Raw genomic sequence first — 19,600 nt, 5'->3', positions numbered from 1 at the left:
ATCGATCTGGGTCTTTACAACAGTTACCCATAAGTTAGAAGTTAATTCTTCTAACTTTCTCTGGAGTAACTATTAGCATGACCCTGGTGGAACCATGTGAAGCTAGCGATTTAAAATCACTTTTTCAGATGGTTCACAGCACAGAGAAATTGCCCAGAGGAAGTTAGCACGTCTGGGAAATTGCTGTGCAAATGCTTACCTGGTAAGTTCCGAGGAGCATTCCCCAGCATAAACCCAACGCCCTGAAGTTATAGCCCAAAGGGTGCTAAAAATCTGAAATAAAAACTAAAAATGCTGCAAATACTCAGCAGGTCAGGCTGCAGCTGTGGATAAAGAAACAACAATGTTTCAGGTTTGATGACGTTCCATTGGAACTGGGAGGAGTTATTGATTTAACCAAACTTTCTCAAGTGCTCACCTGACTTGACCCCAAATTCACATCTTCCTCCAGTTGATGCCCCATCGCTGGTCTCATCTTGTCCATGAGACCCACCTCCAGCTTCCTCAACCCTATTCCCACTAAATTGTTGATTACCCAACCTCCCTTCCTAATTCCCCATGTTACTTGATAGAATCATAGAATCCCTACAATGCCGGAGGCGGCCATTTGGCGCCATCAAGTCTGCACCCACTCTCTGACAAAGCATTTTACACAGGCCCAGCAACGCCTCCAGTTCCCTCCACTGCTGTAACACCACACAAGTGGGCAGCACGGTGGGACAGTGGTTAGCACTGCTGCCTCACAGCGCCAGGGACCCAGGTCCGATTCCCGGTTTGGGTCACTGTGTGGAGTTTGCACATTCTCCCCGTGTCTGCGTGGGTTTCCTCTGGGTGCTCCGGTTTCCTCCCACGGTCTGAAAGATGTGCTGGTTAGGTGCATTGACCTGAACAGGCACCGGAGTGCGGCGACTAGGGGACTTTCACAGTAACTTCATTGCAGTGTTAATGTAAGCCTTACTTGTGACTAATAAATAAACTTTACTTTACACATTTACCCTAATCACCTCACTAAGCTACACATTTCGGAACACTAAGGGACAATCCACCCAACCTACACATCTTTGGACTTTCAAATATGGCATCGCAATTTTAATTGTGTGAACAGTTTTCAACCCTCTGAATGCCTGGAGGCTATCAGATTCACCTTCAGTCCCTTGGTGGCCATTATAAGCAATCGAGGAGATTTTAAAACAATAGATTTTGGGTTACCATTAATCAACCAACTACCTGGAGCCCAGCGTCCATTTAACTGAATGACAACACTACTACGCAGGTGCAGCAAGCAGGACAGGGAACTTCTACCTTGTTGCCACGCATGTGTACTGTGCTGAAAGATGTCACTGCTTGCTGCCCTGCCTGGTTTTTCCTGCTGGCACTTAGTCTGCCCGGGAGCAAGCAAACCTCCAGTCAAGTCCTCGAGTGACTCACAACTCAGAAGAACGAACAAAGCAGTCAGTCCATTCAGGAGGTAAGGAGTGAGCAACAAGGCTGGGCAGCTGAAATTTCAACTACTCCTGGCTGGAAACCACCAGACCACACTCACTCGCATTCAGGAAAATTCATGCCCATGGTCCAGCCAGTCTACCCAGCCTAGAAGTAGCTCCCCATTTGATTCTTATTTCCTCAATTAAAAGTATGATTCTTTTATTAACCATAGAATACCACTGGTAAGGAGTGAACTTGAAGCTTGGAAGTTTTAGTCAGAAGGAGTAATGACTAAACAACTGAATATAGGATTGTTATTTTTTAACAAGCAAAAAATAATGGTGATTGAGGCAAGACATACCTGAACCTGCCACCTGATTTTCACTTGGCCTCAGCCAAATCGGAATAGATTCAGATTTCAGACACACCGATACTGGATGTTATAAAATTTTAGAATGTGATATCTTAAAATTAGGCAACATTTTGTAACATACTCGTCAAGCCACAGACAACATATCTCTGTCTGCATCTATTAAAAGACTATCATGCAACAGAATCAAGGAAGTCCAAAAATCAGAAGCAACTTGCTATTTTTACAGTGAAGTGCGAAAAGGTTTTCACACTTAAACTAGCCTCTCCAACTGAACCCAACAGGAGAAAGAGAAATAAGGATTTTCAATTTAAGTAACCGAGTCCAAGCTGGTCAGATAACTGCTTTGTTGAAGCATGTAATGCAAGCAAAGTAGGGACTGAAGCTCTGTACTGTTCAGATAATAGGGATAACTTACAGAATAAATAACACGTGAACAGAATGAAATGAGATGAGATTCTGCTTCCTCTGTTGCCGTATTGTTTCTTCTGTTATATTAAAACATAGATATTGGTGGAATATGGACACTTATCCATGTTAAAATAAAAAATGATGGCTTTATTGTGCACAAGTTTGGAAATGGCATGCCATAGGTCAATTAACGACAGCACCAGAATCATAGGTTCCTACAGTGCAGGAGGCCACCATTTGGCCCATCGAATCTATCACAATCCCACCCAGGCCCAATCCTCATTAACCCATACATTTACAAAAGGCAATTTAACATGGTCAATCCATCTAACCCGGACATCTTTGGACTATGGGAGGAAACCGGAGCACCTGGAGGAAACCCACGCAGACACGGGGAGAATGTGCAAACTCCACACAGACAAGCTGGGAATCGAACTCGGGTCCCTGGTCTTGTGAGGCAACAGTGCTAATCACTGTGCCACCGTGCTGCCCACTAAGAGAAAGAAAATCTCCTGAATGGCTCCACTGAGTGGACAATGTTATTTCCCGCTCTCCCTTAAATCTGCCATCATCACTCCTCCCTTAAAAAAATGGCCCCACTGTTCTTGCTCCACCCCAACATCCCTTTCTTCCTCAAGTCCTTCTAAATATTGGCTCCTCCCAAATCCAAGCCCATCTTTCCCAGAACTCCATGTCAAAAGTCCCTCCATAGCCTGGCAGTGCCCCATCTCTCTAATCTTCTCCAGCTCCACAATCCCCCAATTTTAATTGCTCCGTCATTGATGGCTGTAAATTGGACCCATATTCTCTGGAATTAAGAAAAATGAGAGATAATCTCATTCAAAAGTCGGAAGGGGCTGGACAGGTTCGACAGAGATTGTTGCCCCTGCCTGGGTAATCTCGAAAATGGGAACAGTCTCAGGATAAGATGACTATCAATTAGGAATGGAGGAGAAACTTCCTCACCCAAGGAATTGAGAGTCTCTACCCCAGAGTGTTGTGGATGCTCCATCATTGAATATATTTAAGGTGGAGATTGACAGATTTTTCATTTCTCAAGGAATCAATGGATTTGGGGAGCAAGCAGGAAAGTGGAGTTGAAGCCCAAGATGATTCTACTAAATGACACAGCAGGCGCAATAGCTTGTAAAGTCTACTCCTGCTTCTCTCTCATGTTTTTATGTAGCTTCAGCTGCCAAGGCCCTAAAGCATTCAAAACCATGTCTAAACTTCTCCATCTGTCTGTCTTCAAGACATTCCTTTAAACCTACCTTTTTGACCACACTTTCGAACATGCCCCAAAAAGAACTTGCGTAGCTCTGTCAAACGCTGTTTTATAATGCTCCCAAAAGTGCACTGGGGTATTTTATTACATTATGAATGCAAGTTGTTGCTGTTAGGGGAAGGGGATGAGAGGTCAATGGTGTGGCAGGGAAGGAAAGAACAAAGTGAAAGGTCTGTGACAGTGAAAAGTAGAATTGGTTAAATGACAAAAATGCCCATTGCCACCGGGCTGCCCACGAAGAGAAAGAAAATCTCCTGAATGGCTCCACTGAATGGACAATGTTATCTCCTTTAAATCTGCCATCATTACTCCTCCCTTAAAAAAAAACATGACTCCAGTGTTCTTACAACCACTCCATTTCCAATGGTGCAAGACAAAAAAGGATGGCAACTAGACGAGTAAGGAAACAAAAAGCTGTAAATTGCAACTTCGGACCATTTGTTTGGTAATGGCCAAGTCTTAAGGTGATGAAGGTATAGACGGGAGTTTAAGGAGCAGGTGGTCTGAGGAAAGATTGAGATACAAGGTTAGAGGTGAAACTTGGTGTTTTGTTTGTAATGGGCAGGATATGGAATTGGAAGCTTAATTTGGATATCAACTAAAACAACAGGACTTTAATGGTCTGGTTCAACCGTGACAGTGAGTGGACAGATGTAATCAACTTGGTGGCTAAGCCAGTTGGTGACATGGATACAGAGCTTATGGCTAATCAAAGACTGGATGTTGTTCAGCATAGAGGCAGTGAATGGGGTTGAGAGGCGGAGCAGGTGTTGTCATTCAGGTGACATTACTGCTGAGGGGCAAAAATCATGTTCAGAAAACTCTGACTAGGGAAGATATTAACCAAGGTCAATCCCATTGAATAATTGGATGGTGCTGTTGGCCATGTCAAAAAGCGCACAGAAAGGTTGATAATGACAAAAATGGAAAATACATCATGTGTGACTTGATTAGGACAATTTCTATGCTGTGGTAAGGGCAGAAACCCAATTGGTGAGATCCTTCACTTACATACGAATATACAAATTAGGAGTAGGCCATTCAGCCCCTCGAGCTACTTCACCATTTGATAAGATCATGGTTGATTAGTTTTGTTTTGAATTCCACATTTCCATCTATACCCGATAACCTTTGATTCCTTTGCCTAACAAAACCAACAAACCCTGCCTCCATCACCTTCTGAGGCAGAGCGTTCCAAAGTCGCACAACCCTCAAGAGAGAAAGAATTTCTCCTCATCTCTGTTCTAAAAGGATGACTCAGTTTTAAAATAGCGCCCCATATCTCTGTTATCGCCAACAAGAGGAAACATCCTTTCCACATCCATCTTGTCAAGACTGTTCAGGATCTTCAATCAAGTCGCCCCTCACTCTTTGAAACTCCAGTGGAAACTAGCCCACTCTGTCCACCCTTTCCTCACAAGAGAACCTGCTCATTCCAAGACTCAATTTAGTAAATCTCTGCTGAACTGCTTCCCACACATTAACATCCTTCCTTAAATAAGGAGACCAAAATTGCACATGGTATTCAAAGTGTGGTTTCACCAATACCCTGTATAACTGAAGTGCAACATCCTTAACTTTACGTTCAATTCCTCTCATGATGAAGGGTAGAATTCCATTAGCATTCTTAATAATCTCTTGCACTTGTGTACTAGAATACACATACTTCCCTCTGCATCTTGGAATCCTGCAGTTATTCTCTGTTTAAGTTAAGCTCTGGCAGGAAGAATAAGCAGAGTGAACAACTTCACATTCCTACATTGTACATTATCTGCCAATTTTTTGTTCACTCACTCAACCTATCTATATCCGTTTGCAACCTCATGTACTCTTCATTATGTACTTTCCTACCTATTTTTATTTCATCTGCAAATTTAGCTACCATGCCTTCGCTCCACTCATCTAAGTCATTGATATAAATTGTAAAAAGCTGAGGTCCCAGCACAGACCATGAATCGCATCCTACCAATCAGGAAAAAAAATCAATTTATGCATACTGTTTTCTGTTAGCTAAACAATCCTCTATCCATGTTAATAAGTAACCCCCCGATATCATGAGCTCTTACTTTGAACAATAACCTTTGATGTGGCACCTTGTTAAATGTCTTCTGGAATTCCAAGTATAGTAGGGCTACAGGCTCCCCTTCATCCACAGTCAATGTCACTCTTTCAAAGAACTTCAATAAACTGGTTAAACATGATTTCCCTTTCGCAAAATCATGATGTTTCTTCCCAATTAGTTTCTCTAAGAGCCCAGCTATAACCTTCTTATTGATCGATTCTAACGACAGACGTCAAACCATCAATAGAGCGGTTATATTTGCTACTTTCCATTCTGGTGAAACCTTTCCAGAATCAAGCGAGTTTTGGAAAATTAACACCAACACATCTAATACATCACTAGCCACCTTTTTTAAGATGCTAGGATGAAGTCCATTAGGACCCAAAGACTTGTCAGCTTGCAGCTCCATCAGTTTGCTCAATACCACTTCCCTAATGATTCACCAAGTTCCCCCTCTCCCTTCCATCTCCTGATTTAGTTATTGGAATGTTTTCTGTACCTTCTATAATGAAACATAAGACAGAAGCAAAATATTTGCTCATTTCATCTACTATTTCCTTATTATCTACTATTAACTCCCTATTGTCAATCTCTGGAGGACTCACTTTACTTGCTGTTTCCTTTTTGAATACCTGTAGAATCTCTTGCTATCCATTTTTACATTTCTTGCTAGCTTCCTCTTGTACTTTTTCTCCTGATTAATCTTTCAGTCATTCCCTGCCATTCTTGATACTCGAATCAATCATCTGACCTGCCACTCATCTTTGTGCAGTTATATGCTTTTTCCTTTATGTTTGATGTTTTATCTTTAGTTAACGGCAGATAGTGGGTCAGCCCCTTCGCATTTTTCTTTATGGTAGGAATGTACTTATTCTGAGGATTCTGAAATATTCCCTTAAATATTTGTCACTGCTTTATTATTGATGTAACCCCTATTCTAGTATCAGTTCATAGAATCCCCAAAGTGCAGAAGAAGGCCATTCAGCCCATCGAGTCTGCACCGACCACAATCCCACCCAGGCCTATTCCAGTAACCCCACATATTTACCCTGCTAATCCCCTGACACTAGAGCCAATTTAGCATGGCCAATCAACCTAACCCACACATCTTTGGACCGTGGGAGGAAATCAGAGCACCCGGAGGAAACCCATGCAGACATGGGGAGAAAGTACAAACTCCACACAGACAGTGACCTGAGGCCGAAATTGAACCCGGGTCCCAGGTGCTGTGAGGCAGTAATGCTAACCACTGTGCCACCAGGCCGCCCAGTTCACTCCAGCGAGCTGAACTTTCCTGTCCACATAGTTGTCCTTATTAAAGTTTAAAATACTCATCTAAGACCCACTCTTCTCACTTTCAAACTAGGTGTAAAGTTCAATCATATTGTGGTCACTAATTATCTATAGATGCCTTTACTCAGAGGTCATTAATTAATCCTGTCACATTTCACAATACCAATTCTAATGTAAGCTGCTCACTTGTGCTGCCATTGCTGCCCTTATTAGCATCGAATACCTCAGCATTTACTGCTATGGAGATCGCGTGATCTGATCCATTATTGTATAATCTTCAAGTTCCTTCCTGATAATAGATTCTATTATTTTAAATCTACAGGTCGAATATCCTTTATCCACATGTCCAAAAACCAAATGTATTTTGAACTGCTAATTTGTAATGCAAGTAGGCCTACTGAACATGTGGTAAATTCAAAAACTAAAAACAACTGAATCCCGAAAGGCAATGGCCCCAAGGGTTTTGCATAAAGGATTCTCGACCAGTACGTAAATATGATTAATGGGCCAGTAGATGCTTCTGTCCAATTTGCTCTACTTTTGTATATGGGCCTATTTTCACGTAGTGACTCAATGATTGTAAAGGGCTCACAGATCTCATTGACATTCACTCCCAGAAATCTTGGATAAATGTCTTCCCCTGGGATTTACTGTTTTGAGTCATTTTAGTCTAAAACTTTATTTTCAATTATTTCAAAACTGAGCTCTCTGTTTAGTGGCAGCATATTACTCGGTGTCTTCCCAAGTAGTGATCTCACTGGTTGTTTAAGATAAATAATGCAACCCTGTTAACATATAAACTTTCAACCATAGGCTATTTTATGAATAATCAAGCATCTTTCAGCAACTGGACAAATTAGCTTCTAAACAGACCAATAGTGTTTTGTAGTTGGAAGCTGCACTCAAATAACTGACATATCATCACAACACATAAGAAAAGGTTATTACAGAACACGTTCAGCATTTAAAGTTTATTTATTAATGTCACAGGTCAGCTTACATTAACACTGCAATGAAGCCACTGTGAAAATCCCCTAGTCGCCATACTCCGGCGCCTGTTCGGGTACACTGAGGGAGAATTTAGCATGGCCAGTGCACCTAACCAGCATGTCTTTCGGACTGTGGGAGGAAACCAGAGCACCTGGAGGAAACCCTACGCAGACACAGGGAGAACGTGCAGACTCCTCACAAACAGTGACCCAAGCTGGGAATCAAACCCAGGTCCCTGGCGCTGTGAGGCAGCAGTGCTAACCACTATGTTATCATGCCACCCAAAGTGAACAAGATACAGAAATTATGCAACTCATATATAGTACTGCACATTTTAGCTATTTATGATCCATATGCACAGTCTAATACTACATGGCTCATTACAAATAGGAACCCCAATTAACCCATTTCACTCTCATTGGCTTCCTGCCCAGTCCACCTGCTAGAGGGTAATCTTGCCAATCTCCTTCCTGTCCAACTCACCCCCTCCCATTGCTGATGCTGCAGATTCTACTCTCACTGCCCTTCCGTATTTCTTCCAGAATATCCATTCACTTGTGAACTAGGCCCTTGAAGTATTTTTGAATGTTTTCATCAACACCATGGCCTTCTGGAAACTGGCTGAGGGGTGGTGATACCTTTCCATTAAAAGGGGCCTTCATCACTTGGCTACCTAACCCACCACTTGCCACACTAAAACCATTTCAGAGACTGTATTGCTCTTAACACCAAATCTTACTTTCATCTGACCCCTTACCTCTCTGGCACTTTCTCCTCCTTGAGCTGATTTGATCTACTTACCTCATTCAAAATCAATCATTCTCTAATGCCCTCACAAGAATCATAAAACTATTCTCACGAGGATATCTTCATTGCTTTCCTTACTCCGCACCAAATGACTTCTCATTCTTGGTGATTTCAAAGCTCATCTCAACTCTAGGTTCACTATCTTATCTTGCCTAAATCTCTCCCTCCATGTAAACTCCTTACCCACTTGGCCATGCCAGCTTAAGTGGTCATGTCAGTCCCAAAATATCAGAGATAAACCCATCTCTGATCACCTCCTTGTATCAATATTCCATATTCCCCTACCAAATCCCAAGTTCAATTTCTTCTGGATTTGTCTCTTTAAAAAGTCTTTCCCAATCACTTACTTTCAAAATCGAAACCATCTAGCCAGGCCTGCAGTTCACCACAACATTTCTGCAGCTACTAATTTGCTCAACTGCATTCATGTTTCTACTTATAAGAACATAAGAAATAGGAACAGGAGTAGGCCATCTAGCCCCTCGAGCCTGCCCCGCCATTCAATAAGATCATGGCTGATCTGAAGTGAATCAGTTCCACTTACCCGCCTGATCCCCATAACCCCTAATTCCCTTACCGATCAGGAATCCATCTATCCGTGATTTAAACATATTCAACGAGGTAGCCTCCACCACTTCAGTGGGCAGAGAATTCCAGAGATTCGCCACCCTCTGAGAGAAGAAGTTCCTCCTCAACTCTGTCCTAAACTGACCCCCCTTTATTTTGAGGCTGTGCCCTCAAGTTCTAGTTTCCTTTCTAAGTGGAAAGAATCTCTCCATCTCTACCCTATCCAGCCCCTTCATTATCTTATAGGTCTCTATAAGATCCCCCCTCAGCCTTCTAAATTCCAACGAATACAAACCCAATCTGCTCAGTCTCTCCTCATAATCAACACCCCTCATCTCTGGTATCAACCTGGTGAACCTTCTCTGCACTCCCTCCAAGACCAATATATCCTTCCGCAAATAAGGGGACCAATACTGCACACAGTATTCCAGCTGCGGCCTCACCAATGCCCTGTACAGATGCAGCAAGACATCTCTGCTTTTATATTCTATCCCCCATGCGATATAGCCCAACATCCCATTTGCCTTCTTGATCACCTGTTGCACCTGCAGACTGGGTTTTTGCATCTCATGCACAAGGACCCCCAGGTCCCTCTGCACAGCAGCATGTTGTAATTTCTTTCCATTTAGATAATAATCCAATTTGCTATTATTTCTTCCAAAGTGAATAACCTCGCATTTGTTAACGTTATACTCCATCTGCCAGATCCTCGCCCACTCACTCAGCCTGTCCAAATCTCTCTGCAGACCTTCTACTTTAAATGCCCTAACCTCCTGTAAAACTATTATGCCATCTCAGCCTGGTCTCTCCCCTTGTATGGCCCTCATCCCCACTCCCTTAATTCCAAGGGACACAGACTTGAAAGGATAGAGTGAACAATTAGTTTAGCCATTCACCGCCAAAACTGGCTAGACTACAAAGCACTACTGGGTCCTGTTAGAATCAGAAAATCATAAAGTCCCGACAGTGCATTTGGCCCATCGAGCCTGCACCGACAACAATCCCACCCTGGCCCTATCCCCGCAGCTCCACATATTTACCCTGCTAATTCCCCTGACACAAAAGGGCAATTTAGCATGGCCAATCAACCTAACCTGCACATCTTTGGAATGGAGCAACTGGAGGAAACCCACAAAAACACGAGGTGAATGGTGCAAACTCCACACAGACTGTCACGGAGGCCGGAATTGAACCTGGGTCCCTGGCACTGTAATACAGCAGTGCTAACCACTGTGTTCTCATCTAATGAAACTGCTCAGTTTTCCAGCACCATTCTAGAATGCAAAGATAATCTTCAATTTTCATTTTTCTAACAAGCTGTCTTCTTAAGCTGTTCTCCCATCTTATCCTCATTTTTAACAATAAATAGAGGAGATTATGGACTTCTTTATCATTAAGATCAAGACCATCGATCAGCTAGCTGCCTCTACTGCGTCCCTTTGCCCACCAAAACAAAAATCCTCAAGCTCGCAACTTTCTCATGTTTCTCTCTCATCTTCCCTCATATCCTCTCTGGGATAATCTTGTCCATGAGTCCCACTGCCTGCTCCCTCAACATTAATCCAACAAAACTTCTGACCACACAACATCCCTCCTGGTCCCGATGGTAACCAATGTTGTTAATGGTTATTTCACTCTCCTTTAGATCTGCCATCATCACTCCTCTCAACAAAAAAAAATTTGCAAACTACTGCCCCATCTCTAACTTTCCTCACTAAAGTTCTTGAATGTGTTGGCACCTCCCAAATCCCAGCACTCCCTACTTGAATCCCTCCAATCAAGGGTTTTTGCCCCTGCCACACTACTGAAATTCTAATCAAAGTCACAAATAAATCCTGAGATTGTGACAAAAATAAACAATCCCTTCTCATCCCACACAATTCTCCTCCAACATCTCTCCACCAACAATCAGCTGGATGGTTCCATTTTCATCTTTTTGATTTGATTTTATTGTCACATGTATTAACATAGTGAAAAGTATTGTTTCTTGCGCGCTGTACAGACAAAACATATCTTCTTAGAGAAGGAAATGAGAGCGCAGAGTGTAGTGTTACAGCCATAACTAGGGTGTAAAGAAAGATCAACTTAATGCAAGGTAAGTCCATTCAAAAGTTTGACAGCAGTAGGGAAGAAGCTGTTTTTGAGTCGGTTGGTACGTGACCTCAGACTTTTGTATCTTTTTCCTGAAGGAAGAAGGTGGAAGAGAGAATGTCCGGGGTGCGTGGGGTCCTTAATTATGCTGGCTGCTTTGCCGAGACAGCGGGAAGTGGATGGGAGGCTGGATGGCATGATCGATTGGGCTACATTCACGACCTTTTGTAGTTCCTTACAGTCTTGGGCAGAGCAGGAGCCATACTAAGCTGTGATACAACCAGAAAGAATGCTTTCTATGGTGCATCTGTAAAAGTTGGAGAGAGTCATAGCTGACATGCCAAATTTCCTTCGTCTTCTGAGAAAGTAGAGGTGTCGGCATGGGGGGACCAGGACAGGTTGTTGGTGATCTGGACACCTAAAACCTTGAAGCTCTCGACCTTTTTTACTTGGTCCCCATTGATGTAGATGGGGCATGTTCTCCTTTACGCTTCCTGAAGTCGATGACAATCTCGTTTTGTTGACATTGAGGGAGAGATTATTGTTGCTGCACAAGTTCACCAGATTCTCTATCTCATTCCTGTACTCTGTCTCGTCATTGTTTGAGATCCGACCCACTACGGTGGTGTCGTCAGCAAATTTGAAAATCGAATTGGAGGGGAATTTGGCCGCACAGCCATAAGTGTATAAGGAGTACAGTAGGGAGCTGAGAACACAGCCTTGTGGGGCACCGGTGTTGAGGATGATCGTGGAGCAGGTGCTGTTGCCTATCCTTACTAATTAATCATACAATCTCTCCAGTGCAAAAGGAGGCCATTTGGCCCATTGAGCCTGCACTGACAACAATTCCATCCAGGCCTTATCCCCATAACCCCACATATTTACCCCACTAATCTCCCCGACACCAAGGCGAAATTTAGCATGGCCAATCAACCTAACTCGCACATCTTTTGGAGTGTGGGAGGAAACCAGAGCACCCGGAGGAAACCCATGCAGACATGGGGAGAACATGCAAACTCCACACAGACAGTCACCCAAGCCTGGAATTGAACGCAGGACCCTGGTGCTGTGAGGCAGCAGTGTTAACCACTGTGCTAAAGTGCCGCCAGAGTATCAACTGTAACAGTTGCTCCTACACCTTTGGTGTCCCATAAGGATCTATACTTTTCATCAAGGTGCTACCTCTCATCATCCAAAATCATAATCAGTTTTCACATGCATTATGATGACGCAGTTCCATCTGATTACCAATGCCCATCACTCCTCCACTGTTGCTGAATTATCAGATTGCTTATCCAGTATTAGATGAACAGAAATTTCTTTCCAATAACTGGAGAAGATTGAAGTTATTTTCAATCCTTACTTCAAACTCCATTCCCTAGCTACCGACTCTAGCCCTCAATAGCCTGAGAGTAAACTAATCTGTTTGTAACCGTAATCTCATATTTGACCTTGAGAAGACCTTCAAAACACGTGTTCACATTATCTCTAAGATTCTCCATTTCCCCCTCCATTACATCATCACTTTGTCAGTCTTAGTACATAAGCAGCTGAAACCATCGTTCATGACTTCATTAGCTGCAGATTTGATATTTCAAAACACTCCCACATTCTACCCTTTGTAAACTTGAGGTCCCCCAAAGTTCTGCTCACTACTTCTTAACCTACTCCGAGTCACAGTCACCTATTATCCCTGTGCATAACAGGCTGATTTAGCAACATGTTAACTTTTAAATTCTCATCTATTTTGAAATCCCTCCGTGGCCTCACCTCTCCATAGCATTGTATTCTCCTCCAGCCCTCAATATATCTATGCTCCTCTAATTCTGGCCTTGAACCAACCAGCCCTCTCCCCACCCCCCTCCATTTTAACTTACCCACCACTGATGGCTATGCTTTCAGCTGCCTGGGCCCCTAAAAAGCTCTGGAATTCTGTCCATATCTCTCTACCTTGCTTTCCTCCTTTATGACTTGACCTAATATCTTGATGTGTCTCAGTGTTATATTTGTTTCATAATGCAATCCTGTGAAATGCCTTGGGACATATATGCTTTAGGGAGAACATCATGGCACTACTGAGAGGGAACATTTCGGAGGGTTTGCCCACTGAGTCGATATAGGTAGAACTGAGAAATAGGAAGGGGAGATCACTTTGACATGATTATACTATAGGCTCCCAAATAGTCAGCGGGAAATTGAGGAGCAAATACATAAGGAGATTACAGATAGCTCCAAGAATAATAGGGTAGTAATAGTAGGGGACTTTAACTTTCCCAGTATTGACTGGGACAACCATAGCATTAGGGGCTTGGATGGAGAGATATTTGTTGAGTGTATTCAGGAGGAATTTCTCATTCAGTATGTGGATGGCCCGACTAGAGAGGGGGCAAAACTTGACCTCCTCTTGGGAAATAAGGAAGGGCAGGTGACAGAAGTGTTAGTGAGGGATCACTTTGGGACCAGTGACCATAATTCCATTAGTTTTAAGATAGCAGTGGAGAATGATAGGTCTAGCCAAAAGTTAAAATTCTAAGTTGGGGCAAGGCCAATTTTGATGGTATTAGATAGGAACTTTCAAAAGTTGATTGGGGGAGCCTGTTGGCAGTCAAAGGCATAGCTGGTAAGCGGGGAGGCTTTCAAAAGTGTGTTGATCAGGGTTCAGGGTAAGCACATCCTTTTTAGAGTGACGGGCAAGGTTGGTAAAAGTAGGGAACCCTGGATGACTTGGGATATTGAGGCCCTGGTCAAGAAGAAGAATGAGGCATATGACATGTATAGGCAGCTAGGATGAAGTGGATCCCTTGAAGAGTGCAGAGGGTGTTAGAGTAGAGTTAAGAGAGAAACCAGGAGGGCCAAAAGGGAACAGGAGATTGTTTTGGCAGATAAGGCAAAGGAGAATCCAAAGAGCTTCTACAATACATAAAGGGCAAAAGAGTAACTGGGGAGAGAATAGGGCCTCTTAAGGATCAACAAGTTCATCTATGTGCGGATCCACAAGAGATGGGTGAGATCCTAAATGAATATTTCTCATCAGTATTGACTGTGGAGAAAATCCTGGATGTTAGGGAACACGGGGAAATAAAGAGTGATGTCTTGAGGAACATTCATATTACAGAGAAGGTGGTGCTGGAAGTCTTAAAGTACATCAAGGTAGATGAATCCCCAGGACCTGATGAACTGTATTCCAGGACGTTGTGGGAGGCTAGGGAGGAAATTGCGGGTCCCCTAGCAGAGATATTCGAATCTTAGACAGCTGCAGGTAAGGTGCCTGAAGATTAGAGGGTGACAAATGTTGTGCCCTTGTTCAAGAAGGGAAAAGCTTGGGAACTACAGGCCAGTGAGCCTAATGTCTGTAGTGAGTTATCATAAGAGTCATAGAGGTTTACAGCATGGAAACAGGCCCTTCAGCCCAACTTGTCCATGCCGCCCTTTCTTTTTTAAAACCCCTAAGCTAATCCCAATTGGCCGCATTTGGCCCATATCCCTCTATACCCATCGTACCCATGTAACTATCTAAATGCTTTTTAAAAGACAAAATTGTACCCGCCTCTACTACTACCTCTGGCAGTTTGTTCCGGACACTCACCACCCTCTGTGAAAAAATTGCTCGTCTGGACACTTTTGTATTTCTCCCCTCTCACCTTAAACCTATGCCCTCTAGTTTTAGACTCCCCTACCTTTGGGAAAAGATATTGACTATCTAGTTGATCTGTGTCCCTCATTATTTTATAGACCTCTATAAGATCACCCCTCAGCCTCCTATGCTCCAGAGAAAAAAGTCCCAGTCTATACAGCCTCTCCTTATAACTCAATCCATCAAGTCCCGGTAGCATCCTAGTAAATCTTTTCTGCACTCTTTCTAGTTTAATAATATCCTTTCTATAATAGGGTGACCAGAATTGCACACAGTATTCCAAGTGTGGCCTTACCAATGTCCTGTACAACTTCAACAAGATGTCCCAACTCCTGTATTCAATGTTCTGACCGATGAAACCAAGCATGCCGAATGCCTTCTTCACCACTCTGTCCACCTGTGATTCCACTTTCAAGGAGCTATGAACATGTACCCCTAGATCTCTTTGTTCTGTAACTCTCCCTAACACCCTGCCATTAACTGAGTAAGTCCTGCCCTGGTTTAATCACCTCGCATTTGTCTAAATTAAACTCCATCTGCCATGCGTCAGCCCACTGGCCCAATTGCTCAAGATCTTGTTGCAATTGGAGATAACTTTCTTCACTGTCCACCATGCCACCAAGCTTGGTGTCATCTGCAAACTTACTAACCATGCCCCCTATATTCTCATCCAAATCATGAATATAAATGACAAATAACAGTGGACCGAGCATTGATCCCTGAGGCACACCGCTGGTCACAGGCCTCCAGGTTGAAAAACAAAAAAAATAAATGTGAGGTGATTCATTTTGGTAGGACTAATTTAAATGTGGATTACAGGGTCAAAGGTAGGGTTCTGAAGACTGTGGAGGAACAGAGAGATCTTGGGGTCCATATCCACAGATCTCTAAAGGTTGCCACTCAAGTGGATAGAGCTGTGAAGAAGGCCTATGGTGTGTTAGCTTTTATTAACAGGGGGTTGGAGTTTAAGAGCCGTGGGGTTATGCTGCAACTGTACAGGACCTTGGTGAGACCACATTTGGAATAGTGTGTGCAGTTCTGGTCACCTCACTATAAGAAGGATGTGGAAGCGCTGGAAAGAGTGCAGAGGAGATTTACCAGGATGCTGCCTGGTTTGGAGGGTAGCTCTTATGAGGAAAGGTTGAGAGAGCTAGGGCTGTTCTCTCTGGAGCGGAGGAGGTTGAGGGGAGACTTAATAGAGGTTTATAAAATGATGAAGGGGATAGATAGAGTGAACGTTCAAAGACTATTTCCTCGGGTGGATGGAGCTATTACAAGGGGGCATAACTATAGGGTTCGTGGTGGGAGATACAGGAAGGATATCAGAGGTAGGTTCTTTATGCAGAGAGTGGTTGGGGTGTGGAATGGACTGCCTGCAGTGATAGAGGAGTCAGACACTTTAGGAACATTTAAGCGGTCATTGGATAGGCACATGGAGCACACCAGGATGATAGGGAGTGGGATAGCTTGATCTTGGTTTCAGATAAAGCTTGGCACAACATCGTGGGCTGAAGGGTCTGTTCTGTGCTGTACTGTTCTCTGTTCTCTATGTAACCCCCTGTGACCACCCTCTGACTTCTGTCAAGAAGCCAATTTTGTATCCATTTGGATCCCGTGAGATTTAACTTTATGCAACAACCTACCATGCGGTACCTTGTCAAAGGCCTTGCTAAAGTCCATGTAAACAACATCAACTGCAATGCCCTCATCTACTTTCTTGGTTACCGCTTCAAAAAACTCAATCAAATTTGAGAGACATGATTTTCCACTCTCAAAGCCATGCTGACTGTCCCTAATCAGTCCTTGCGTCTCTAAATGCCTGTAGATCCTGTCTCTCAAAATACCTTCCAACAATTTACCCACCACAGATGTGAGGCTCACTGGCCTGTAGTTCCCAGGCTTTTCCCTGCAGCCCTTTTTAAACAGAGGCACAACATTTGCCACTCTCCAATCTTCAGGCATCTAACCCGTGACTATCGATGATTCAAATATCTCGGCTAGGGGACCCGCAATTTCCTCCCTAGCCTCCCACAATGTCCTGGGGTACACTTCATCAGGTCCCGGGGATTTATCTACCTTGATGCGCTTTAAGACTTTCAGCACCCCCTTCTCTGTTATATGTACACTCCTCAAGACATCACTATTTATTTCCCCAAGTTCCCTAACATCCATGCTTTCCTCAACAGTAATTACTGATGAGAAATATTCATTTAGGATCTCACCTATCTCTTGTGGATCCGCACATAGATGACCTTATTGATCCTTAAGAGGCCCTACTTTCTCCCTTGTCACTCTTTTGCCTTTGTGTATTTGTAGAAGCTCTTTGGATTCTCCTTTGCCTTATCTGCCAAAACAATCTTGTGTCTCCTTTTTGCCCTCCTGATTTCTCTCTCAACTCTACTCCTACACCCCCTATACTCTTCAAGGGATTCACTTGGTCCCAGCTGCCTACGCATGTCATGTGCCTCTTTCTTCTTCTTGACCAGGGCCTCAATATGCCGAGTCATCCAGGGTTCCCTACTTCTGCCAGCCTTGCCCTTCACTCCAAGAGGAATGTGTTTACCCTGAACCCTGGTTAACACACTTCTGAAAGCATGCCACTTACCAGACGTCCCACAGACTCCCCCAATTAACTTTTGAAAGTTCCTGCCTGATACCATCAAAATTGGCCTTGCCCCAATTTAGAATTTTAACTTTTGGGCCAGACCTATCATTCGCCATAGCTATCTTAAAACCAATAGAATTATGGTCACTGGTCCCAAAGTGATCCCTCACTAACACTTCTGTCACCTGCCCGTCCTTATTTCCCAAGAGGAGGTCAAGTTTTGCACCCTCTCTAGTCGGGCCATCCACATACTGAATGAGAAATTCCTCCTGAATACACTCACCACATTTCTCTCCATCCAACCCTCTAATACTATGGCTGTCCCAGTCAATGTTGGGAAAGTTAAAATCTCCAACTATTACCACCCTATTATTCTTGGAGCTATCTGTAATCTCCTTACATATTTGGTCCTCAATTTCCCACCGACTATTTGGGGGCCTATAGTACAACCCTATCAAAGTGATTTCCCCCTTCTTATTTCTCAGTTCTACCCATATAGACTCAGTGGCCGAACCCTCGGATATATCCCCTCAGTAAGGCCGTGATGCTTTTCCTAATCAAAAGTGCAACTCCCCCTCCTGTTCTATCTTTCCTATAATATCTGTACCCTGGAACATTGAGCTGCCAGTCCTGTCCCTCCCTTAGCCATGTTTCAGTAATTGCTATAATATCCCAGTCCCACGTACCCATACATGCCCTGAGTTCATCTACCTTGCCCGTCAGGTCTCTTGCATTGAAATAATTGCAGTTTAATCTGGATTTCCCTTACTCTCTGTCTTGCTTTTGCCTGATCTGTCTGGTACTAGGATTACTGACACTGCCTTTACTAATTAATGTGCTCTCTAACTTCTGTGCTGTCCTCAAACGTTTCTTCTGTCTCCCTACTGCTTTGGATCCCACCCCCCTGCCAAAATAGTTTAAACACTCCTGAGTGGCTTGAGCAAATCTCCCCGCCAGGATGTTAGTCCCCCTCCAGTTCAGATGTAACCCATCCCTCTTGAACAGGTCAGCCCTTCCCCAGAAAAGATCCCAATGATCCAAAAATCTAAATCCCTGCCCCCTGCACCAGCTCTCAAGCCACGCATTCATCTGCCTAATCCTCCTATTCATACTCTCACTAGCACGTAGCAGCGATAGTAGTCCTGAAATTACTACCTTCGAGGTCCTGCACTTTAGCCTTCTGCCTAACTCCCTATATTCACATTTTAGGAACTCATCCCTTTTCCTACCTATGTTGTTGGTACCAATATGTACAACGACCTCTGGCTGCTCACCCTCCCCCTTAAGAATGTCCTGCAATCGCTCAGAGACATCCTTGACCCTGGCACCAGGGAGGCAACACACCATCCTGGAGTCTCGATTGCGGCCACAAGTCTGTGCCTTTAACTAGTGAGTCCCCTATTACTACTGCTCGCTTGCTCTTTGCCCGACCTTGTCCCACAGCAGAACCAGCTGTGGTGTCATAGCCTGGCTGCAGCTGGTATCTCCCCCTGACAGGCTATCCCCCTCAACAGTATCCAAAACGATATACCTGTTTGAAAGGGGAATAGGCACAGGAGACTCCTGCACTACCTGCCTGCCTCTCCTGGCGGTCACCCATCTACATGCCTGAACCTGTGGTGTGACAACCTCCCTGTAACTAGTGTCTATCATAAGTTAAAATATCATAAGTTATTAGAAGGTATTCTGAGAGACAGGATCTACAGGCATTTAGAGAGGCAAGGACTGAATAGGGACAGTCAGTGTGGCTTTGAGTGGAAAATCATGTCTCATGAATTTGTTTGAATTTTTTGAAGGGATAACCAAGAAGGTAGATGAGGGCAGTGCAGTTGATGTTGTCTACATGGACTTTAGCAAGGCCTTTGACAAGGTACTGCATGGTAGATTGTTACATAAGGTTAAATCTCACGGGATCCACGGTGAGATAGCCAATTGGACACAAAATTGGCTTGATGGCCAGCGGTGTGCCTCAGGGATTGGAGCTGGGTCCACTGTTATTTGTCATTTATATTCATGATTTGAATGATAATTTAGGAGGCATGGTTAGTAAGTTTGCAGAT

General features: G+C 43.7%; 1 protein-coding gene across 2 annotated transcripts in view; it reads right to left on the bottom strand.

Moving 5' to 3' along the window:
* The window catches only part of sptlc1 (serine palmitoyltransferase, long chain base subunit 1), a 56,182-nt gene that overhangs the window by 26,087 nt on the left and 10,495 nt on the right, over positions 1-19,600 (bottom strand). The window lies entirely within an intron of this gene.

The sequence above is a fragment of the Mustelus asterias genome, chromosome 6 (genome assembly GCF_964213995.1).
Source record: "Mustelus asterias chromosome 6, sMusAst1.hap1.1, whole genome shotgun sequence".
Taxonomy (NCBI): Eukaryota; Metazoa; Chordata; class Chondrichthyes; order Carcharhiniformes; family Triakidae; genus Mustelus; species Mustelus asterias.
This window is presented reverse-complemented; position numbering and strand designations above follow the sequence as displayed.